The sequence below is a fragment of the Protopterus annectens genome, chromosome 1.part0 (assembly GCF_019279795.1).
Source record: "Protopterus annectens isolate FY-2018-M chromosome 1.part0, PAN1.0, whole genome shotgun sequence".
Taxonomy (NCBI): Eukaryota; Metazoa; Chordata; order Ceratodontiformes; family Protopteridae; genus Protopterus; species Protopterus annectens.
This window is the reverse complement of record NC_056725.1, coordinates 1,632,153,728-1,632,176,710: the sequence shown is the minus strand read 5'-3', so window position 1 is coordinate 1,632,176,710 and position 22,983 is coordinate 1,632,153,728. Positions and strand designations below refer to the sequence as shown.

The window sequence follows — 22,983 nt, the reverse complement described above, 5'->3', positions numbered from 1 at the left end:
AAGAGTGTCAGGAGTGATTTGTGACAGACGAGTACCAGTAAGAGTGAAAGGGAAGGTCTACAAGAGGGTAGTGAGACCAGCTATGTTATACGGGTTGGAGTCAGTGGCATTGACAAAAAGGCAGGAGTCAGAGCTTGACGTGGCAGAGTTGAAAATGTTAAGATTTGCACTGGGTGTGACGAGGATGGACAGGATTAGGAATAAGTATATTAGAGGGTCAGCCCAGGTTGGAAGGTTTGGAAACAAAGCCAGAGAGGCAAGATTACGTTGGTTTGGATATGTGCTGAGGAGGGATGCAGAGTATATTGGGAAAAAGATGCTAAGGATGAAGCTGCCAGGTAACAGGAAAAGAGGAAGGCCTAAGATAAGGTTTATGGATGTGGTGAGAGAGGACATGCAGGCGGTTGGTGTGACAGAGCAAGATGCAGAGGACAGAAAGAAATGGAAACACTTGATCTGCTGTGGCGACCCCTAACGGTAGCAGCCAAAAGAAGAAGAAGAAGTAATGCAATTATTAACTTTTACTGACATCAGTAAGGAGCAAGAAAAAGTTTCCCCAACGGGGTACTTAGCTGTTTAGTTTAAGACTTCGGATCTGAAACTCAAAAACGAAAATTTCAGGAGTCGGCCTGCCGGCACTTGAGAACTGCTTTTGCTTCGGGCACCACGCGGCAAAAAAGACTGATGTAATGGCGTCGGCAGCATGTTTTATACCCCTGACAACCTGACATCATGGAAGAAGGGACAGCAACCGACACAGGACCCAAGACTTTGTTAATCAGACTGACTGAAGGCAACCTCCCAGCAGATTACCCAAATGTAATGACTGCAACAGTGAATACGAAGAACATCAAGCAGTGTTTCAGAAATACATCAGCTATAAACAGACCAGTGCAAATCTTCATAAAACTTATATGACTGAGTCCTAGGTAAAACAATCATTCTTGCCAGATTTTCTAATTGTGCAATCAGAGGCAAAGCTAGTACACAATGTTAAGATTAATGCAAAACAAAAGAATAAACCCTAAAGATGTGCAAACAAGCAGATGTACACATATATGAACAGTGAGAGGTATGCATATCTTAAAAATATGGATTTTCTACTATCAAACTTTGCCAAAAAGAGTGTTAGGATTCCAACATCATAACCATACAGATCAATTTAACCCCCACCCCCAAAAGACCTTAGCTACACCGCTACTTTATTTATATGCATTATGTTTAGCAGATTACTTATGCTGATCCAAACCTTCATTTCTATGGAAGACCTGAGGAGATAAGCTCCATAGTACAGACCTAGGTACATCTACACAGTAGCCTATTAGTCTATGCAGCATGCCTTTGGAAGACAGAATATCATACCTCTCAACCTCTAAGCACAAGAAATATGGACAAAACAAGAAATAATGGGTGGAAAGCAAATTTTAAATATTGCTCTAATAAATTGGGAAAGTTGGAAAGGTGCAAGAATAAGGGATTTTACATTAGCACTCATTTTCTGAAGGATATGAAGTTACGGCAGACCAAAATTATGATGCATAAATCTGGATATTCTGCAAAAATCTGGGCAGCTGAGAGGTATGGAGAGTATATTGGTGCACCTGAAGGGAACTCACAGGGATAAAGAAAGAACATGCAAAGAAACAGAATCAGGAATCAGAATCAAACTCCAGTATTAAGTTCTGCAATGCTGAGCTGAATACCTTCATCTATGAAGTCTGTGCATTAAAAGGTAGCTTCAATTATCTGAAAGCTACACTTTTGTCAAAGAAATGCACACAGTTTCCTTTGTTTGTCTGTTTTTTGAACAAGCTGGTCTGATACACTCGTAGCCTGTTTGGAGAAAAGACCAAATATTATACTTATGCAAAAATGAGGGAAATTTGGCAAGAATGCCAGGGAAACTATCCTAATCTTCCTTCATGACTGTACTGTGTTGTTTCTGGCTGTATTATTCATTTCATGGCAGTCTGTTTGACATTCACTGTGGACTTGCAGGTGATGGACAGATGCAGATATCAAGATATGTATCCTTTCGAACAATCAGCATTTGGCGTATCTTTTTTTCTGGAAGCTGACAATGACAACACATAGTATGATGCCATGTACTGACTAGATAACCACACCTGGCAAACCTGTAGCAAGTTTTACCTCTTGAAGTCCAGTTCTGAATATATCTGCCCCAAGATCAGTGCCCACCATGGGAGGGAAGGTCTGCAGACCCTGGTAATCCAGCTTTCATTCCACTGGGATGTAAATCCAGAGAGAACCATCAGAACCCAGGTGTATTTTGGGCCACAGGAAGGTGGCATTACTGCAAGAGGGACAACCCAGCCCTGCCCCCACATCTTCAATAGAAACTGTGTAAAGGAACACCATAGAAGCCTTCCTAAGGGGAACTGAAACAAACACTGCACAATTAAAAGGCTGCCTGAAAACCACCACAAAGATACACAGTTCCACCACCTCTGTCTTACACACCTACCTTAGAGCAGCTGGATGAAGGTGAAAGTTAAGACCTATCCTGGGCACAGCAGAACCACCACCATATCTGGGACTCACCTTGTGTTCACCTTCAAGAGGTGTAAAAGGGTGAAGGCAAGACCCACCTCTTCCCCCAAGGCCTTAGTCAGCTTAACAGTACAATGCCCAGGCCCTTGAGGGAGGGAAAGCTACACAGCAGCAAGCATTCCATACAAATCCAGCATGGAATGTTCCCACACCTAAGCTCAAATGCCAAGGACCAGAAGGTCCTCTGTGTGAAACAGAAAACCAACAAGGAGAGCAAAACATCACTGCCTAGAAAGGATGCCCCTTTGCTAAAGGCTTACAGGAACCCACACCACAAGAAAGTCATCCCAGGGAACTATCATAAGTGAACTCCTGACCCAGGAATCCGAGGCAGGGCTAACCTTGTTGTTTAAGAGAAGGCAAAGAAGGGATCCCTTCTTACCTGGCTTCAGAAAGTGAACAATGCTGAATGGGCACTTGGAGCAGGGGCATCTAAAGGCCAGCTGTAACCTTGTGTGAGGTACAGACTGGAGTTAAGGGCCTTTCCTTTCTCCCCCCATAAAGAGGACAATCAAACAGACTAGACATTCAAACTTACTCATCTGCTGGCAGAGGGAAGGGCTTCTGCCCTGTTGACAAAAAAACCATGAAGAGCAGAAAAGGTAACCTGCAAAAGAGGGAAAAGTACAACAAAGCATGCATCCTCTGCCATGCTTACAAGGGCAGCTAGGATAACTACAATGGCACTCAGCCCTCTCACTCCCCTGAATGGAAAAGGCCAGGTGATGCAATGGAAACTAACCCAAAACCCTTAGAAAGTTAGCCAGTGTGGGGGTTGAGATATGGAGAAGGCTCATCTCTTCAGCAATGGTGTCCATTAGGCCTCCTGAACAGGAAGAGGGCAGACAGCAAAGTTACAATCCTCTAACAAAAAGAGGGGGCTGGCCTCTATCTAAGAAGGCACTGAGCAAGAGTAATCCTCATCTAGAAAGGCCCTTCCCATTGAAGGAAGCATACACAAGAAAATTATCCAAACTGTCCAGCCCCAGTGGAATGATCTCAGCCATACGTTATGCCAAAGACACACAGCTGTGCTTGCCACCTAGGTGAAGGCACCTATCTTAGGTACCAGAAAGCACCTTAAGAAGGGGCATGACAGGCACAGCATTCCCCAGGTTCAGGATGAATCCTCCTTAATCCAGAACTCAAGAGTGTCTCAAGTGTGGTTTCTAGATTCTAACAGAGGGGAAAAAAACCTAGATGATGAAACACAGCTGAGTGGCCTAAGTCTCACTGTAGCAAAGGAAAATTGTATACATATATATGTAATTCAATTCGTAACAGCTCACTTAAGCTTCATTAAACAATATATTCATATTTTTCTCACTCACCAAAGACAAACACCACTGCATCTCAGTATCTAAACTAAAACTAACTGGATATCAGTAACTGCAACAGACCACTCTCTACTAAACTCTTAATCATTCAAACTTTGGAATAAAAGTTTCTGTCCCTGAGACAATAAAAAAAAAAAAAAAAAAACAATCAGATTATTCACAATGAATAATCACAGTAAAATCCTTCTGGTAAAAGCATCCTTGCAATTGAACCACTGAGGGTAAAAAAAATCAGTCTCCAAACGTGTACCAAACAGCTGGAGCAAACTGCCATCTGAAACATCCCTGAATATGTCCATTTCAGAAGGAAACTTAAATGATTACTTCACTGATAATTTTGACCTTTGAAGCAGTGGCATTAATAATTAAGAATTCATAACTCTGTCTGTACAAACAATCTTGCAAATTCAACCTCATCATGTATCAGTCCTAACCCTGGAAGTTGTTGTATCTTTCGGCTTTTCCCGGTTAGGGGTCGGCACAGTGGAACTCCGGTCCGCTAATGATTGGCAGTAGATTTTTACGTACTGAGTTGCCAGTCCTGATGCACAACCTTCAACAAAGGTACGCCCATTCAGGCATGTCTCCACACAGAAGACGCTTTAGCTGAGAATCGAACAGGACAATGTCTTACTGTGAGGCGACAGAAGACACTTTAGCTGAGAATTGAACAGGACAATGTCTTACTGTGAGGCGACAACGCTACCGCAGCACCACCACCGCAGTATAGCTCTAACCCTGGAAGTGACATTCAGAAAACATGTACAATTTTGCACATTTTAGTGACCAAGCAACACATACATATGATGTCAATGTCTTAAGGCTTCCTTTAAAGGTGACTGCAAGTAAAAGTGTGTGTGTGTGTGTGTGTGTCTGTGTGTGTGTGTGTGTGTGTGTGTAAGACAATGTATTTCATGACTACACTCCTGTACAAATAACTATGAATAGAATATTTCTAGACTGGTAAAGATATTCATATGAAAATTACAGATAATGTTTATATTTTGTATGTCATTTAAATGTGGATTCTGTATGGAACAACACATATCAAAGTGAATCTGGTGTCTATAACACTGTACAGATTAATACTCGGCATGTGTATAAACTGTATGCCATTACTGCCAAAAAGGTTCTGTGTGTCTGAAAAAGGTTTCTTGGACTAGAAAGCCAGTCCAATTAACAAATGTAAACAGAACAAATAAACTTTTTTACTGTATCTTTTACCACTTGGGTTATCTTGTTTATCAAATAGAAAGGAAGACAATGGGGTATTTGCTCATGACAAATGTTTGTAGGAGCCATGTATAAGCTAGTATTGCAATGCTTGAACAAAACATTCTTCATTTTGGCTGGGAGCCAGTATAAAGTAATGTTCCTCCAAGGAGCTGCTGCTGTTGCTGCAGCAGAGTGACAGCACCTCCAGGCCTCTAAAATAAAATCCACAAAGACTAGGTCCAGAAGAAGAAGAATATCAAAGCACAGCACAGAGTCGCAATCTAGGATAAAGGTAAGGCAATCTCTCAGGCATCACAAGGCTTCCCTGAAGCAGGCTTCATTACAAAAGAAGCAGGAGAAGCCCTAGGAATCCAAGGCATCTTTCTTCAGTCTCAAATATGAGACTTTCCTGCTTGATCCCCTGAGGGAACTGTTGAGGCCGAATTCCCACAACCTCCAGATCTAACTGTGTTTAGACTCATAGTACACAGAAGAATGCAGAGTGTCAGTCCAGCTGGCATATATAAGGGTGCCAGAATGGAGCTGGCCTTAAAAGTTCATAAGAGTGAAATCTCATACTCGCTACTCTACCTACCATCAAAAGTCAAACAGCCACTCTACCTCACATATTTATACTGCAGATCCTGGTGTAGGCTCACCTCATAGCTCTTCCTGTACTAATGCCATTAGATGGTTTGAAATGGAGGCACTAGGAGAAGAAACTTTGTCTTTGGATACCTCTGAGTTATGGTTACATGACTTAAGAAGCTGCTCCCCACTATCATATTGGCTAGAATAAAAAACAAGTCAATCAAGTGACAGAAGGTAGTACAGACATTCCAGAGTGGAAATGGAGGACCAGACTGGGATTGATCTCCTGATACTTAAGGATGATTTTCTCCCACCCACCAGGGAGGACTAGGAGGTTGTAAACAACATGGACCTACCTCTCTCAGGGATTAGGCAGCAGTCAAATCCTTACAGAGAAGTCTCAGGTGCTAAACATTCAACCCACTTGTTGAGTGTCAATAAGGGCCTTCTCATTGGTACCACTATGAACCTCCTTCCAACATTCATTATTTGCAAACCTTCTACACCAAAATTAAATATAAAAGTGATAAGAAAGCAAACTTGTTAGCACCAATAACGAAACCTGACACTGGCACTGTCCAAGTGGCAAAAAAGAACTTGTGAGCACAGGGGTACAAGACTGTTTCCTGTAGTCTGAGAAAGTTGAGCAAATAAGCCACAGACACTAAGGATGTGGTCTAACCTCTGCAACATCTATGTTCAAACTGAACTTCCTAGAAGCAAGGTATACCACATAGCATGCATCACCCTACAGCTTGCTCACCAGCACTTAAAAGATTTATACTTCATAAAATACATCCCCCTTCCTAATTATAACATCCATCACATTCAGTCTGTGAGGTAACATGCATTATGTTACACTGATTAAATTAACATTAACTCTCATTAAACATGCTATGGGCTTTTTACATCAAACTTTTTCAGTTTCAAAATAATTTTTAATTATCAAATTGTCCCTACATTTGTCTGGAGTCTTTATAATGCATTTTACTCATTTATTTTTCACATTTGTTGACCGGGTTAGTCCGACTGGGCTGAAAGCCCTTTTTGCAGCGTAGGCCCGAGGAGAAAATCTCCACAGTTGCTCAAATATTACAGTACATAATTTAGTACAAAAGTGTTATACAATATAGTTAGGTTATAAGCATGGGCAGATAGGTTCAGACAGATACTATTTTCAATTAGTACATATAGAATAGGTGAATACATCAAAAATAGTATATGCAAAAATAGTCAGTAATGATGGTATCCAATGTAAAAACAAAATTATATATAAAGAAGTATGCAACAATGTTCAGCAGTGAATTTAGTACATATAATATAGGTGAATACACAAAAACAATAGTATATACAGTGGATATAAAAAATGTACACACCCCTGTTAAAATGCCAGGTTTTTGTGAAATAAAAAAATGACACCACAATAAATCATTTCAAAACTTTTCCCACCTTTAATGTGACCTATAACCTGTACAATTCAATTGAAAAACAAACAAATCTGTTAGGGGAAAAATATAAAAAATAAAAAACGTACAATATGCTGGTTGCATATGTGTGCACACCCTTAAACTAATACTTTGTTGAAGTACCTTTTGATTTAATTACAGCATTCATCCTTCTTGGGTAGGAGTCTATCAGCATGACACATCTTGACTTGCCCACTCATCCTTGCAAAAGCACTCCAAATCTGTCAGATTGTGACATCTCTTGTGTACAGCCCTCTTCAGGTCACCCCACAGAATTTCTATTGGATTTAGGATTTAGGTCTGGGCTCTAGCTGGGTCATTCCAAAACTTTAACTTTCTTCTGGTGAAGCCATTCTTTTGTTGATTTAGATGCATGCTTGGGGTCATTGTTGTGTTGAAAGGTGAAATTTCTCTTAATCTTTAGCTTTCTAGCAGATGCCTGAAGGTTTTGGGCCTAAAGTGACTGGTATTTGGAACTGTTCATAATTCTCTCCATCTTGACTAAAGCCCCAGTTCCAGCTGAAGAAAAGCAACCATAAAGCATGATACTGCCACCACCATGCTTCACCATGGGGATGGTGTTTTTCTGGTGATGTGAAGTGTTGTTTTTGTGCCAACGTACCTTTTGGAATGGTGGCCAAAAAGTTCAACCTTGGTCTCCTCAGACCATAACACATTTTCCCACATGCTTTTGGGAGACTTGATGTATTGTTTTGCAAATTTTAGCCTGGCCTTGGATGTTTCTCTGTGCAAGAAAAGGCTTCCATCTTGCAACTCTACCCCATAGTCCAGACATATGGAGAATACGGGAGACTGTTGTCACATGTAGTACACAATCAGTACTTGCCAGACATTCCTGCAGTTACTTCAGTGTTGCTGTAGGTTTCTTGCCAGCCTCCCTGACCAGTTTTCATCTTGTCTTTTAAGCAATTTTAGAGGAGTGTCTAATTCTTTGCAACGTCACTGTTGTCCCATATTTACTCCACTTTTTGATGTCTTCACTGTGTTCCATGGTATTTCCAATACTGTGGAAATTTTTTGTACCCTTCTTCTGACTGATACCTTTCAACAATAAGATCCCTTTGATGCTTTGTAAGTTCAGTGCGAACCATGGCTTTTGCCATTGCAGGCAACTGAGTAAATGTCAGGAAAATCCTACTAGGACAGCTGAACTTTATTTGGGGTTAATCAGAGTCTCTTTAACTGATGGCAAGTGTGTACCTAAGAAGACTGAATGCTGTAATTAAATCAAAAGATGCTTCAACAAAGTATTAGTTTAAGGGTGTGCACACTTATGCAACCAGCGTATAAAGAAGTTATGCACTTACCATAATGTTCCATGTGAGTTGTTCATCTCGCCTTTATTCTTACACATGGGTACAGAGCCGAGCCATCGGATCTGAGTCAGCCGCTTTACTAGCTAAAGATCTCAGAGTAGCTCAAGGCCAGGCCCCTATCCCATGATGCTCTATGTCCTACCCCAGATCTAGTTTGGTGAACTCAGCAAGAGCAAATATAATTCACTAAATACTCCAGCCGGAGTAATAAATCCCAGAACAAGACTACCAGACCCCCAAGTCTACCCGTTCTTCGAGACCCTGCAGGGGGAAGGTGGGTGGGAATGTAAGAATAAAGGTAAGATGAACAACTCACATGGAGTGTTTTGGTACATACATAACTCCTTTATGTGAAGTTGTTCAATCTCACCATTTATTCTTACACATGGATAGCGTCCCAAGCACCAGAATCCTGGTGGCTCACAGGAGTATATTCCTGAGGACAGTGGAACCAAAGGAAGCCCTGTCCCTGGAGGCCCTGTCCACTTTGTAATGAGTCATAAAGGTATGAGGCTTAGATCAAGTGGTAGCTGCACATATAGTGTCCAAAGGTAAATGAGCCGTATATGCCGAAGACGTGGAGACGGCTCTAGTTGGATGGGGCTTCACACCATATTCTAATGTTTGGTTCGCTGAAGTGTAGATAAATTTAATGCAGTCGGTTAACCGCTTGGAAAGGGTAACTTTAGAAACTGGTAATCCTTTCTTGGCATCAGCATAAGATACAAAAAGTCAGTCAGATCTTCTAAATTTCTTTGTTCTGTCCAAATAGTATCTCAGTTGTCTGTGGACATCAAGTTTATGTAACATGTATTCCAAATGATTAGAATGATTATGGAAAAAGGGTGGAAGCTCAATAGTTTGGTTCAGATTGGTCTCAGAGCACACTTTTGGCAAGAATGAAGGATTAGTCCTCCGTGAAACCCTGTCCGGAAGAAACACCAAATACGGTGGTTTGACAGAAAGGGCTTGAAGCTCAGATACCCTGCGTGGTGAGGTAATGGCCACCAAAAAAATAGTCTTTCAGGAGAGAAACGTCAACTGACAGGATGATGCGGATTCAAAGGGGGGAAGAATAACCCGGGACAGCACAAAATTTAGATTCCAGGGAGTAAAGGGTTGTCTAACATGCGGCCTAAGATGAATGGTGCCCTTAAGGAAGGCCCGACATAATCTATGAGGCATTAAGTTAGAACCCTCAGCTCCAAGATGGAAATTCGAGATGGCAGCCAACTGGACTCTAATAGTGGCAGCTGCAGCACCTTCTTGAAAAAGCTTAGAGAGAAATTCCAGGATACTAGCGATAGGGGCCACATAGGGATCAATGTTATTTTGAGAAGCCCAAAAAGCAAATTGCTTCCATTTATTGGCATACAACTCTGGTAGAAGCCTTATGTGAAGATACCAGAATGTGCTGTACTTCTAAAGAAAAATCGTGTGACCTGGCTAAGAAGGGAATTGGAGCAGCCAAGCTGTCAGTCTGAGGGAACAAAGAGAGGGATGGAGGGCCCCTGACGAATGTGTCAGTAGGTCTGGAACTGGGTCCAGAATCCAAGATTCCTCCAGTTGATAGAGTCGGAGGAAGGGGAACCAAATCTGACAAGGCCAAAGAGGGGCTACTAAGATTACAGTCCTTCCGAGGGTTTTGGCTTTCTGCAAGAACTTCGGAATTAAGGGTATAGGTGGAAAGGCATACAGGAGTCCCAGAGGCCACTCGTGTACAAACGAGTCCCTTGGGCTGTCCCCTGGTGGGGGATTCAGTGCAAAGTAGCTTCTGCATTTGGCATTCATAGGGGATGCTAACAGGTTGCAGCAAGGCTGGCCCTATCTGCAGAAAATCTTCTCCGCAACTTCGTTTTTGAGAGACCACTCGTGTGATAGCAGACAAATTGAGCAGAGCCATTCTGCTATCACAATGGATTTCCCCGGGATATGCGTTGCTATCAGAAAGCGCCCGGTGGACACAGCCCACTGCCAAATTCTCAAGGCCTCTCAACATAGGGGATAAGACCTGGTTCCCCCTTGCTTGTTGATGTACCAGACTACTGACATGTTGTCCGTCTATATCCTAATCGTCCCTAGAGGCAGAGAGTCGTGAAAGTGCTGCAATGCCAAAAGCACCACTCTCTGCTCCAGAACACTGATGTGCAACTGTGACTCTGTTTCCGACCAGGTGCCTTGGGCAGTTCTTCCCTGAAAAAGCCCCCCCCACACACCCTATCTGAGAAGGTCCATGGTCACCGTGGCTGATGACGGGGGGGGGGGGGGGAACAAATGGTCGACCCACTGTAAGTTGTTGGCTGGTCAACCACCAGTGAAGATCCTTCTTGCAAGAGTCCATAATCATGATTAAGAATGACATGGGAAGTTGTTGGTATGACCACTGAGCGAAAAGTAACCATTGAAGAAACCTCATGTGCATTCGTCCCAGAGGAACTGCTATGAGCGTAGCTACCATGGTGCCTAGGAGTTTCAGTACTTGATGGGCCGGTACCTTTCTTTTCTGCAGAATGTCTGAGACCTGGTTTCAGAGAGTGGCTATTCTGTCCAGGGGCAATCTTATTGTGGCGGTGGTAGTGTCTAGTTCTGCTCCGATAAAAGAGATACACTGTGATGGCGACAACGCAGACTTTTCAAAATTGATAGTGATGCCTAACTAAGAGCAGAGATTGAGAGTGTGATCCCTGGACAGAATTAGTTGATGCCTGGAGGCGGCAGTAAGGAGCAAGTCATCCAGATACAGCAACACTTGGAATCCTAGATGCCTCAAGTGCGCCGTAACCACTGCCATGCATTTGATAAACACTCTGGGGGCTGTTGTGAGTCCAAAGGGCAGTGCTCGGAATTGGTAGTGACTGGCTCCAGGCCAGAAAGGCAGATGATCTCTGGATGGCCTGGCCATTTTGATGTGGTAGTACGCATCCTTGAGATCTAAGCACATCCAATTGCCCACTCCGAGGAATGGGAGAATAGACTGAAGCGTGAGCATCCAGAACTTTTCCTTCTTTACAAATGTGTTGAGTCTGCTGAGATCAAAGATGGGCCTCCAGTCCCTCCGTCTTCTTTGGAACTAAAAAGAATCTGGAGTAAGTTCCGGATCCTATCTGGTCTGCTGGAACTGGCTGGATAACTCTTTTCCTGCAGCCTCTGAATTTCTTTTTTTTTCAATAATCCTTTTTTTATTATTTTTCAAAACAATATTACAAATCCACACAATATATACAATATGTACATGATTGCTTCCAATGGTTACATCCACATTGTATGTTTACATCATATATTAACAGTAAATATACCACTAACAAGAAAAAAAAAAGCAAACAACAAAAACCCAAAGCCAACAATCTGTATTATCCTTACAAGCTACGTCTAATCTAAGATTGATTTTGTATTATTACTATATGTCCTGAGGGAAAGTGGATAGGAACCTCTAGGCCAATACAATGTTAAAAATTTGCTCCCATATTTTTATACTGTTTATGCTTTTCTTGTGATCACTGATTAACAATTTATGCGCTAAAATATGTCTTATTGCTAACAATCTGAAATTTTTCCACGATGTCTGGGCCGGATTAAGCCAATTTGAGGCTATAGACAATTTCATTAATAAGCAAATATTCATAATTACGATCCTACTTGATTTATCTAAATTCTCCGGGGGAATATGAAGGATCATAAATTCCCAAGAGAGTGTTGAGTTTTGATAGCCCATTTTTTGTAGCTGCAGTTTTAATGAATTCCACAATTTATAAATGCACTTACAACTCCAGAACATGTGTAACAAGTCCGCTGTCTGATCCAAGCATTGTGGGCATTTGGGTGAATTCTTCGAATCAGATTTGTGAAGAGTAAGACGAGTATAGTAGGCATTATTAAATATCATCAGTTGGGTAAATACCAATTTTTGAAGGGATACTGACTTTAATGTTAAACTAAATGCCTCCAATATCTTACTGTCGTCTAACAATATTAATTTCTCCTTCCAGTAATTCGATAAGAGAATGTATTTATTGTATTTTCTCTCTTTTATCAATTTATATGAAGTGGTTATATATTTCCTGTCCTGTAATAACGCTTCCCACAGATTACGCGATGTATTTACGTCTTCTTCTTTAATTTCGAAGTTATTAAAATAATTTATTGCCAGATCTTTTAGTTGCCTCACGATAATTAAATAAGAAATGGGAAGATTCATCTCCTTTAAAATAGCATGTACTGCTACCTCCAGGAAAGGGTATAAATCAAGTACGGATAAATCCTTTATTAGGGGGAATTTCTTTAAATCTATCAGTTGACTACCAATTGTTAAATTTGGGTTCCCATGGAAAGGTTGAAAAAGCATCATATACTTTAGTAAGTTTAAAGAAGTGAAAAGAGTTTGAATTGACGTTACATAGTTCTTAACATGCTCCATTAAATCGTATTTACTAAGTGTTCGGTTATTTAAAAAGGGTAGTGCTTTACTGTTGATTCCCACTCCCTTTACATGCCTATACGTTAGGAGCACCCATTTGGGTGTCCATTTCCTACTATCACTATCAAAGTAAGCCACCCTTAAAATCCTATTAGCATGAATCACTAAATAGTAAGTTTCAAAATCCGGTAGATCAAACCCCCCCTTGTTTTTTGGGGCCATCAATTTATCATATGATATCCTCGTCTTCCTGGGTTCCCAAAGAAATTTCCCCAGTCCTATATGAAACTGTTTAAAGAATTTTTTCGTAATTCTGAGTTGTGCAGCTCTAAAGATATATAAGATTCTGGGAAGAACATTCATTTTTATAATTGCGGCTCTTGCCATCAATGGCAACTTCAATTTACTCCATCTTTTTAGATCCAATGTTATATGATCCCAAGTTGACTTCACGTTATTCATAAAGAAATCTGTATTTTCAGTTAAAAATACAATCCCCAGATATTTTATCCTTTCTTCCGTCATTACCTGTCCTAACAGTGGTAACAATGAAAAGGGTGTGGGTGTTTTTAGTGGGAATATTTTAGTTTTTTTGAAATTTAGCTTATAATTGGTGATTTTCTCAAAGTTTTCTATTGCTGTTAATATTTTCTCGGTATCAGAAACAGGTGTGGTGCAGTATATATTTAGATCATCTGCGAAGGCATCCATCCTAATCTTTATCCCATAAAGTACTGGAGAATTATATAAGACATTTTGCTTAATGTGTAAAAATAACGGCTCCAAATAGAGATTAAATAAAATAGGAGATAAAGGGCAGCCCTGTCGGGTACCATTTTTGATTTGTATCCTTTTCGAGCATTCATGATTTATGAATAAATTTGTATATGCATTGTTGTATAATTTCCTTAACGTTAGAATAAACTCCTGAGGTATATTAAAATATGGCAGCATGTCAAATAAATATACCAAGTTAACTCTGTCGAATGCTTTCTGTGCGTCAATTATTAGGGCATACATATTAAGATTTTTATGCTTCGCATAAGAAATTAATGTGTGGAGCATTAATGTATTATCAGTGGTCTGTCTCCCATCTATAAACCCCGCCTGTTCCTCTGATATTATTAAATTTATTACCTTTTTCAGTCTATTTGCCAGAATGGATGTCATGATTTTCATGTCTATATTCAGGAGTGATATGGGCCTATAGTTATCTGGATTTTTGGAGTCACTTTTCTCCTTCAGTATCAGGATTGTCCTTGAGGCATTAAAATGGGGATCATTAATTCTATTCAGAATTATATAATTGAAAATCTGTGGGAGTACTCTACTCAGAATCTCACTAAAGGATTTGTAGAATTCCGAGGTCAGACCATCTGGCCCTGGGGCTTTATGAGGCCTCAGCTTCTTGATTACCTCTAAAACCTCCTCCACTGTAATCGGTTTAATTAACTCTCTATGGAAGTCCTTATCAATATTAGGGAAAGTAATTTTCTGTAGAAAATCTTTCCTATCTTTATCTTGCAAAAGTGTCCGTTGATCACCATAGATCTGGTTAAAGATTAATTCAAAAGTATTCATAATATCTGCCTTATCAGTATGTGTTTTATTGTTATAATTTATTTCAGTAATTACTTGTGTTGATTTTGTCTGATTAATAATACGAGCTAACGCTTTAGAGGGAGTTTGAATATGATTTGCGTATTTTACTAAGTTTCTTTGTTCATAGAATGTTAATTTTCTATTATGAAGTAGAAACAGCTCTTTCTGACATCTTAATAAATCCATTTCTGTCTGTTTATTATAGTTCCTCATCAATTCCTGGTCCAATAATTGAATTTTGTTTTCCAAGTCAAATTGTTCCCTATTTTGCATCTTTTTATAGTACGTAGCTTTCTGAATAAAGAGTCCTCTTAATTGCGCTTTAGTTGTAGCCCATTCTATATCCATGGGGTGTCTATTTTGGGGAATATTATGCAGTAACTGTTTGAGTGTCTCCTTACCTTCTTTTAATATGTCCTCCTTAGTCAATAAATATGGATTTAGGGACCAATTATACCCTCGATGTCTCTTATTATTCATATTATTACTGTTTAGGGTTAAAGTAATCTTAGAGTGATCTGAGAGTTGTCTAGCTTGGTTAAAAACACTAGGGTCAGCAGAAATCAATACCTCTGAGATTAGAAAAAAGTCAATTCTCGACCACATTTTATGGCAGCTTGAATAAAAAGTAAAATTCTCTGCTTTTGTTTGTAAGTGTGTATGCTTAAAAGGGTCATACAGTTTGAAATCAGTTTTAAGTTCCTTCAATCCTACCATTGCCTGCTTATTAAAAGCTTTGGATGAACCTAACTTATCTAATTTGGGATCTTGATATGAGTTCCAGTCACCTCCCATCACTATATAACAGTTATTATATGACTGTAAAATGGAGTAAATTGAAGTTATAAAATGATGCTGATTAACAGTAGGGGCATATATACACATAAGTACTAAAGGTTTATCATAAAAGTTGGATGTGAGAATCACCAAACACCATCGTCCCTCTTGATCCATTTTCACATCCAAAATTCCTCCTTGAAAGTGATTCTTGATTATAATTGCCACCCCTGCACTGTTCGTTGTCCCTTCCGCCGCCACAATCTTCCTAATCCATTTCTTATCTTTCATTGCCTCCCACTGGTCATTGGTCAAATGTGTTTCTTGTAATAAAATAAAACCTGCCGTTGATTGGAGAAACAAATGCAAAAATAGCTTTCTTTTTTTCATGTTCTGGAGTCCTTTGACATTCCAAGATTCTATTATCCACATTTAAAGCTTCTTAAAAATGTACTTCGATATCTAATATTTTTTGATAACCTTAGACTAACGTATGTTGGCATATCATAAATTATTTGGAAGCAAAACTGCCATCCCATCTCTACCCAGTGCCTATCCACTGTTCCTCTGGACCAGGATGAACATAGGTTTTTCACATTACTTGAAACCCTCTGAGTAGCTAACCTACTAACTCTACTACTTAATAATAAAATTACATGCAAAAAACCTACAACAACTACTTCTACGACTACAAAGCTTAATCCAAACATTCCCTACTAAACACTGCTTACAACTACCTACAGCTCTGGACATAATTTCTATGGATATATACTTATACTAATTGTTCAGTGAAATTCTAGTGTAGCTAACTTCTATCAATATTTATATTCAGCAATAGCATAAAAACATTATAATTTCTTGTCCTATACAATATTAAGTAACAAATGACATAGAAAACATACATTTGTTTAACATTTCACAATAATCCTGCATCCAATTTTGTTTCAGTGATCTGACTGTTAGCTGTATTCCTCCAAAGCAATCTTACATAATGACCTGCTAACACTTGGTAAACAATGCACTCAACAGTAAAACTATGTTTGCACATTCACTTAAAATAACTAGTTGTACTCTTATATCACACCTATTTATGTGTTTTTTGAATTTTCCATATAAAGAAAAGATATATAAAAGAAAAAAGAGGAAAGAAATCAAAAGAGTAGCAAGACAACATAGCAGAAAAGAGAAAAAAAAAAAAGAAGAAAAATGTATTGATTTACACATTCAGAGACAGATTCTTTTTTATTTTCTTTATTATTTTCTCAACATCTATTTATCATATTAATCTAAGCATACTTATACAATTATCTAATTACCAGTGATATAACCTACCTAAAGGAAGAAAAGAGAAAAACAAAAGAAAAAGGAGAAAGAGAAGAAAGAAAGAAAAAAAAAAAAGAATAAAAACTACAGTACCTTATTCTACCACTATACATTGCAATTCCCTTCTATATTAACCAGAGCATTCACACAGCATTTACCTGTACAGACATATCTTCACACAGCACCCTGAAGTCCTTTACCCTATAAATAAGTCCAAAAAGCTTTGTTTTGCTTATCCAACAGTTCTTTCTTCTTCCCAGCTGTTAATCCTGTTAGGAGAGCCTCGTTTCTTCCCTTCGCGTTCGCAATGGGGGAACCAATTCTGGCTGCACAGCACTTAAATCGGTCCCCCTGCTTCCTCCGAAGGACTTCCTGTTGCCTCATGGCTTGCTAGGAGTCGCCAAAGCCATAAAACTTCGTGAAAACTTCGTGATCAAGCTGGAACAACGAGATAAGAAGATAAAAAAGTAATTCCCAAGGCCTGGTGAAAGAAAAAGAACACACAAAGGATTTTAAAGCCTCGGATCGTCGTAGATGAAGAATCCCATTCTAGCTGCTGCTGAAGAAATCCTGGATGAACTGTTCATACTTCCGAAGGTGGTAGAGCCTTGAAAAGCTTCAAAAAGGTAGGTCTTGCTTCTTTTTTTGTGCTTACTGAATATTTAATGCCATCCACTGTAAAGATTAAAATATTGGGATATTTCATTTGAAATCTAATACTTTTATCAATCAGAAACTTACAGTAAGGAGCCAGCATTTGCCTAGATTGTCTTATTTGTGTTGGTAAATCCTGTGTTATGGAAATTTTATTAGTTTGCCACATTATAGATCCACCAGCTTTTTTTATGGTTAACAGTATTTTGCTCACATCTTGATAGTTCAATATTTTGACATAAACAGGTCTAGGTGTATTTGAAGCTTGTGAGTCCCTGAATGCTCTATGTGCCCTTTCTATAACAATCTGTTTAACACCCTCAGAGTCCTTGAGCAGTATTTCGAATATTTGTGCAATAGAAGTGTTCAGATCATTATATTGAATTGATTCTGGAATCCCTCTGATAATTATATTGTTAAGTCTGGATCTGGCTTCCAAATCCAGAATTTTGTTTTGCATCATCTGAATGTCTGCCCCATGAGAATCCGTTCTTTTAGTGAGCATTATTATTTTGTCTTCATTTTCAGCTATTCTGGTTTCCGCTTTCTCCATTCTTTCCAGCATCCGATTACATGTGTCACTAAATGTAAGCATTTGAGATGTTAAGTCTTTTAAGGCTTCCTGTATAGGTAACAGTGCTGTTTTAATTTCTTCCATGGTGACCGGTTGATCAGATTTACTTGTTACCCCTGCTTTTGCAGTCTCCTGCTGTTTAATTGTTTTCTGTCTCTTTATTATAGATTCTTTCTCCGGCGATTGCAATGCTGACAGTTTAGTTTTGGTAGTTGTAGTTTCCATATTTTTGTCTTCTTTTGACATTGTGAAATGCTGCAAATAGATTTATTTCCAAAGGAAAAGTTTCAGCTGTGAGATCGTTCAATCCTTTGTTTGGTGCTCTGTTCAGAGTCAAACTGACCATCAGTTCCAATCCTGCTATCACCAAGTATTTTTTTCCGATTTTTCTTTCTCAGAAACAAAAATGACTTCTAGTAGTTTAATAATTGCTGCCAATTAGCATATTAACTCCGAGTATAACTCCACAGGGTTGATTTTTTTCTCTGGTATTTGGAGAGCTGAAGTACTGCAGTGCTTATAGAATGGCGGCCATCTTTGAATAGCCTCTGAATTTCTATGTCTGCTTGATTCCTGAGACTGGGTGGAACGTCTGGGATTTTTCTGCCGACCGGCGGACTTTCTAGAAATGGGATGATATATCCTCTGGTAATGATGTTCTGTACCCAAGAATCTGTTGTAATTCCTAGCCAGGCATCTGGATACAAAGCCAAGCGACCCCCGACTGCCTCCAGAGCAGGACAGCCGGGCCTCCTCTCAGGAGTGCTGATAGGGCTTACCAAGAAACTGATCCCTGTTGCCCTGGTTCTGCGGACCCCGTCTGCCGCCAGGGTGGCGTCTTCCATTATTGCCCCCTCCTCTGCCCCTGGAGGGGGGTGCACGTGTGTTCTGGAAAGCTCCTTGGGACATTCAGAACCACATTTTTCCACCTTTTATGGTCTGGTAAGGGTGGAAAAATGGACTCCTACAGCAGATAGTCTTTCCCTCCTTCTCACATCTAGTGAGGGTCTCCTTGACTTTGGGCCCAAACAAAGAAGAGCCATCAAATGGGGTGTTGACAAAGGAAGACTTGAAGGCTTCCGCAAAGGAACATAAGTGCATCCAGAATTGTCTCCGAAGAGCTATTGCTGAACCCGCTGCCAGACTCGAACCATCGGCTGCATAGGAAATGAGCCGCATGGACGAGTTCACAATGGAATTAAGGGTATTAAGTTGTGCTGTCACTTTGTCAGAAACAGCTCCATCGGTATTACCCTGCAGAGCATCTCCAAGCTTTTTCAGGAGATCTCTTTGAAGACGGGTGAAATGAGTCAAATAGTTAAGCGATCGCATCGCAAATGTCGCAGAACTAAAGATGTGTTTCCCATATACGTCCATCGTCCTAGAATCTCTATTAGGATGGACAGTGGAAGAGGTTTCTGACATCTCTTTCTTGGTGGCTGCCACCACCACCATGGCATCAACGGGGACTCCCTTAGTGAGGAACATCTTGTCTTGGGGGAGGTGATATATTTGCTAGGCCTCCAAGGGACCGGTTCCATAGAATCAGGAGACTCCCACGCCCTTCGAGTGACCAATTCCATCAACTCGTCGAAGGGTGGAATAACCCAGGAGGTGGAAGGTTGAGACACAAAGGGCTTCAGGAGCACCGACTCATCCTCAGTAGGGCTAACAGACTGCCAGTCACCCCTCTACTTTAGGACTTCCAGGACATCCGCAAAGGAGATATCTTCCGAGGGGGACCGTGGGGACCCTTCCATTTCCTCTAAGTCTGTGTCTGATGTCAAAGTTTCCTGAGGGGGAATCTAAATGCCTCCTCTCGCATAATCTCTTCCTGGGAACCTCATCAGTGGGAGTTTCTGGTGAAGTTTCAGTAGAGCAGGGGTCACCCAATAGGGTTACCTGAGGCTTTGAGTTTTCACTCTTCACAGGGACCTGCAATGTTGAGGCAGGACACGGCACTTTAGGGGAGGAAGAGGAAAGACCTGATGATGTGTGTGTCTTAGATGACATAACCCTCCTCATGGCATTGAAGGCATTGCTGCTTCAACCCGAGGAAGCTGCTGGTTCGAAGAAAATGGCAACTTCGCCGAGACAGTGGGCTCCGAACCAGAGGACGGAGCAGAGCTCATCCGCGCTGAAGCCCTGAGAGGCAGGGTCGGAACCAAAGCATCGGTTTGACCCCCCCCCCCCCAGAACCGACAAGAGAATGTCGACTCCAAGACTCTTCCAATGGAACTCAAGAAGTTGGGGTTAATGGAGCCGAAGGCACTGGAACAGGCCTCGGCTCTGAAGGCTCCACAACCATCAGATCCTCCTCCTCTGGCTCCGAAGGCCCTGCTCGGCTTGGAGGAGGAGGAGGAGGAGTAGTCACAGCCAGTGGGATGGTCTCAGGCTTCGAATCCTGTTGGGTCGAAGCCAACAGCAATTTAGCCAGTGCCAGGTTCTCCAGAAGCCTCTGCACCACCCAGTCTACATCCACATCAGAAAGGGTCCTCGAAGAATGGGTCAAAGGAACCGAGGACGCCACAGATTGAAGAACTGGAGACTTCAGAGTTTCGGAGACTGGTTACAAGACCGGGGACCGGCTCCGAAACACCCGTTCAGTGCACGACTCTGAAGACTGCAGAGCCGGTGACCGTACCTTCACAGAAGGGCTTGGAGCTGACAACTTGGTGAAGATACCTTCGAGGACCTCGACCCCTTTGAGGTCTGGTCAGCCTTATCCAGGGTTTCTTGAACATCTGGCATCAACAAGCCTCTATCTACCAGCTTCCTTCTCCTTTCTAATAAAACATTACTGCTGAAGGAGTGGCAGATAGAGCAATCTTCCTAGAGGTGTACAGGCCCCAAACAATAAACACAATTAACATGTGCATCCATAATGGACATCTTCTGCTCGCATTTTGGACACTTCTTAAAGCCAAATTTTTTCTTCTCTCTCTGATCAGCCATGTTAGCAAACACAGAATACACTAGCATGCTAGAAGTTGTCAGAGCCCTGAACAAACTTCAATTTACTACACAAATACAGCAACAACAAAGCACACAGCAAAAACAACAGTCCTAAGTTGTCAGATCCCTGCACAACTAAAAATATAAATGTAATGCTAACAGCAAACATGCTATCTACTCGTTTATAAAGGTTAGGGGTACTGTATATCAATAAAACGATATAACCAAAAAAAAAAAAAAAATGGCCAAAGGCCTAAGAGCAACCGCTCTGTATCCAACAAAGGAATCTAAATAAAATGGATTCTAAAGGCTAACCTGCCTAATAGTACTAAGAACTAGAATGCACAACACACTATCAATTATCTCACAAATATAGTAAATATTTGTCAAAAGAAACCAAGTAATAAAATTCTACTGGCCTGAGCTCTCCGACCTTGCGATCAGTTGCAGGGCAAACTAGATCTGGGGTAGGACAGAGAGCATCATGGGATAAGGGCTTGGCCTCAAGCTACTCTGAGATCTTTAGCTAGTAAAACAGCCGACTCAGGGTTGATGGCACGGCTCCGTACCCATGTATAAGAATAAATGGTGAGATTGAACAACTTCACATTGTAAGTTTTTATGTTTTCCCCTAACAGATTTGTTTTTCAATTGAATTGTACAGGTTATAGGTCACATTAAAGGTGGGAAAAGTTTTGAAATAATTTATTGTGGTCTCATTGTTTTTATATCACAAAAACCTGGCATTTTAACAGGGGTGTGTACACGTTTTATATCCACTGTACAAAAATAGTCAACAATGAAGCTTTTCAATGTAAAAAAAACTATATACAAAGAAACAATAATCAACAGTGAGATGAAAGACTACCAAGCAATATAGGAAGTGGGAGTACAGTAACAGTTTAGTGTAATTAAGGAGATGGGGGGGGGGGGAGTTGGAAGATAGATTAGTAGGGGGTTTAGGTGGGATCATGGCATGGACAAGGCCATGAGTTTAATAAGTGGGATTTTAGCTCTTTTTTAAAGAAATTAGTGTTGGTAATGGAACATATGTGTGGGGGTAGTTTGTTCCAAGTGTGCACTAAGGACTGGCTACCTAGGAGTTTGCCAATGTTCTTTTTTGGCATGAACAGCTCAAGAAGGTTCTGCTGTGAGCTGGATTTGGAGTATAGTAAGATATCAGAGAGGAGAGAGCTGGGCAAGAGGAGGGGTAGTTCAGAATGGAATGAGTTAGCTACAGTTGAGGTAGAAGGAGTTGATGGTGGAACTCTAGCCATTGGAGGCTTTTTAGAACTAGGCAGTGATGAGATCGATAGGGCATGTTAGCAGCAAAACTAGCAACTTTGTTGTAAGTGAACTCCAGTTTAGATATAAAGTTGGATTGAAGGTTGATGAGGATATGGGTAGCATAGAATACAGTGGGTAACAGGAAAGCCTGAGCAAGGTGGGTTTGGATTTCCCTGACAGGAGTTTTTTGTGTCTATATAGTAGTCCTAATTTCTGTTGTTTTTTTAATGCTTTTTTGAATATGGAGGTCAAATTTGAGTTGGTCATCTATTGTCACATATCACACCAAGGAGTTTAGTGTGAGTTTTGACAGTAACAGTAGTGTTATTTAGTGATATGACAGTGAAATTGAATTTGAGAGGTTCAAGTGTTTTTGGTTTAGTTTTCTTAGTGTTAAGCAAAAGTGGGTTTGATGTTAGCCATTTTTCGAGAGTGTAGAGATTGTTGAGTGATGGCGTGTAATTTGTCAAAATTGTCTGAGCAGGAGGTAATGGTTGAGTCATCAGCAAAGAGGGAGGGAGTTAGTAAAGATGTTAAAGAGAAGGGGATCAAGAATGGAGCCTTGGGGAACCCTGTTTTTTACAGTTAGGAAGGGAGAAAAGGATGATAGCCATTTGATGGATTGAGATCTATTTAAGATGCATCTACTGAACCAGTTTATAGCAGAGACTGAGAGGTTTAGGTTAGAGAGTTTGGAAAGCAGTAGTGAATGGGAAACTGTATCAAAGGCCTTGGAGAGGTCGAGGATTAAACAAAAGACTAATTATCTTCATCCTGAGCTTTGGTGATAGTTTAATTAAAACAAAAACAACTGGCAACTTCACTGAAGACTGAATCCCCAAAGTTTAATGAAGCGCTTTTTGTCCAAATACTTCTTTGA

The 22,983-nt window shown here is 40.5% G+C and overlaps 1 protein-coding gene across 3 annotated transcripts in view; it reads right to left on the bottom strand.

Moving 5' to 3' along the window:
• The window catches only part of CCDC134 (coiled-coil domain containing 134), a 1,075,626-nt gene that overhangs the window by 321,173 nt on the left and 731,470 nt on the right, over positions 1-22,983 (bottom strand). The gene's annotated exons all lie outside the window — the stretch shown is intronic.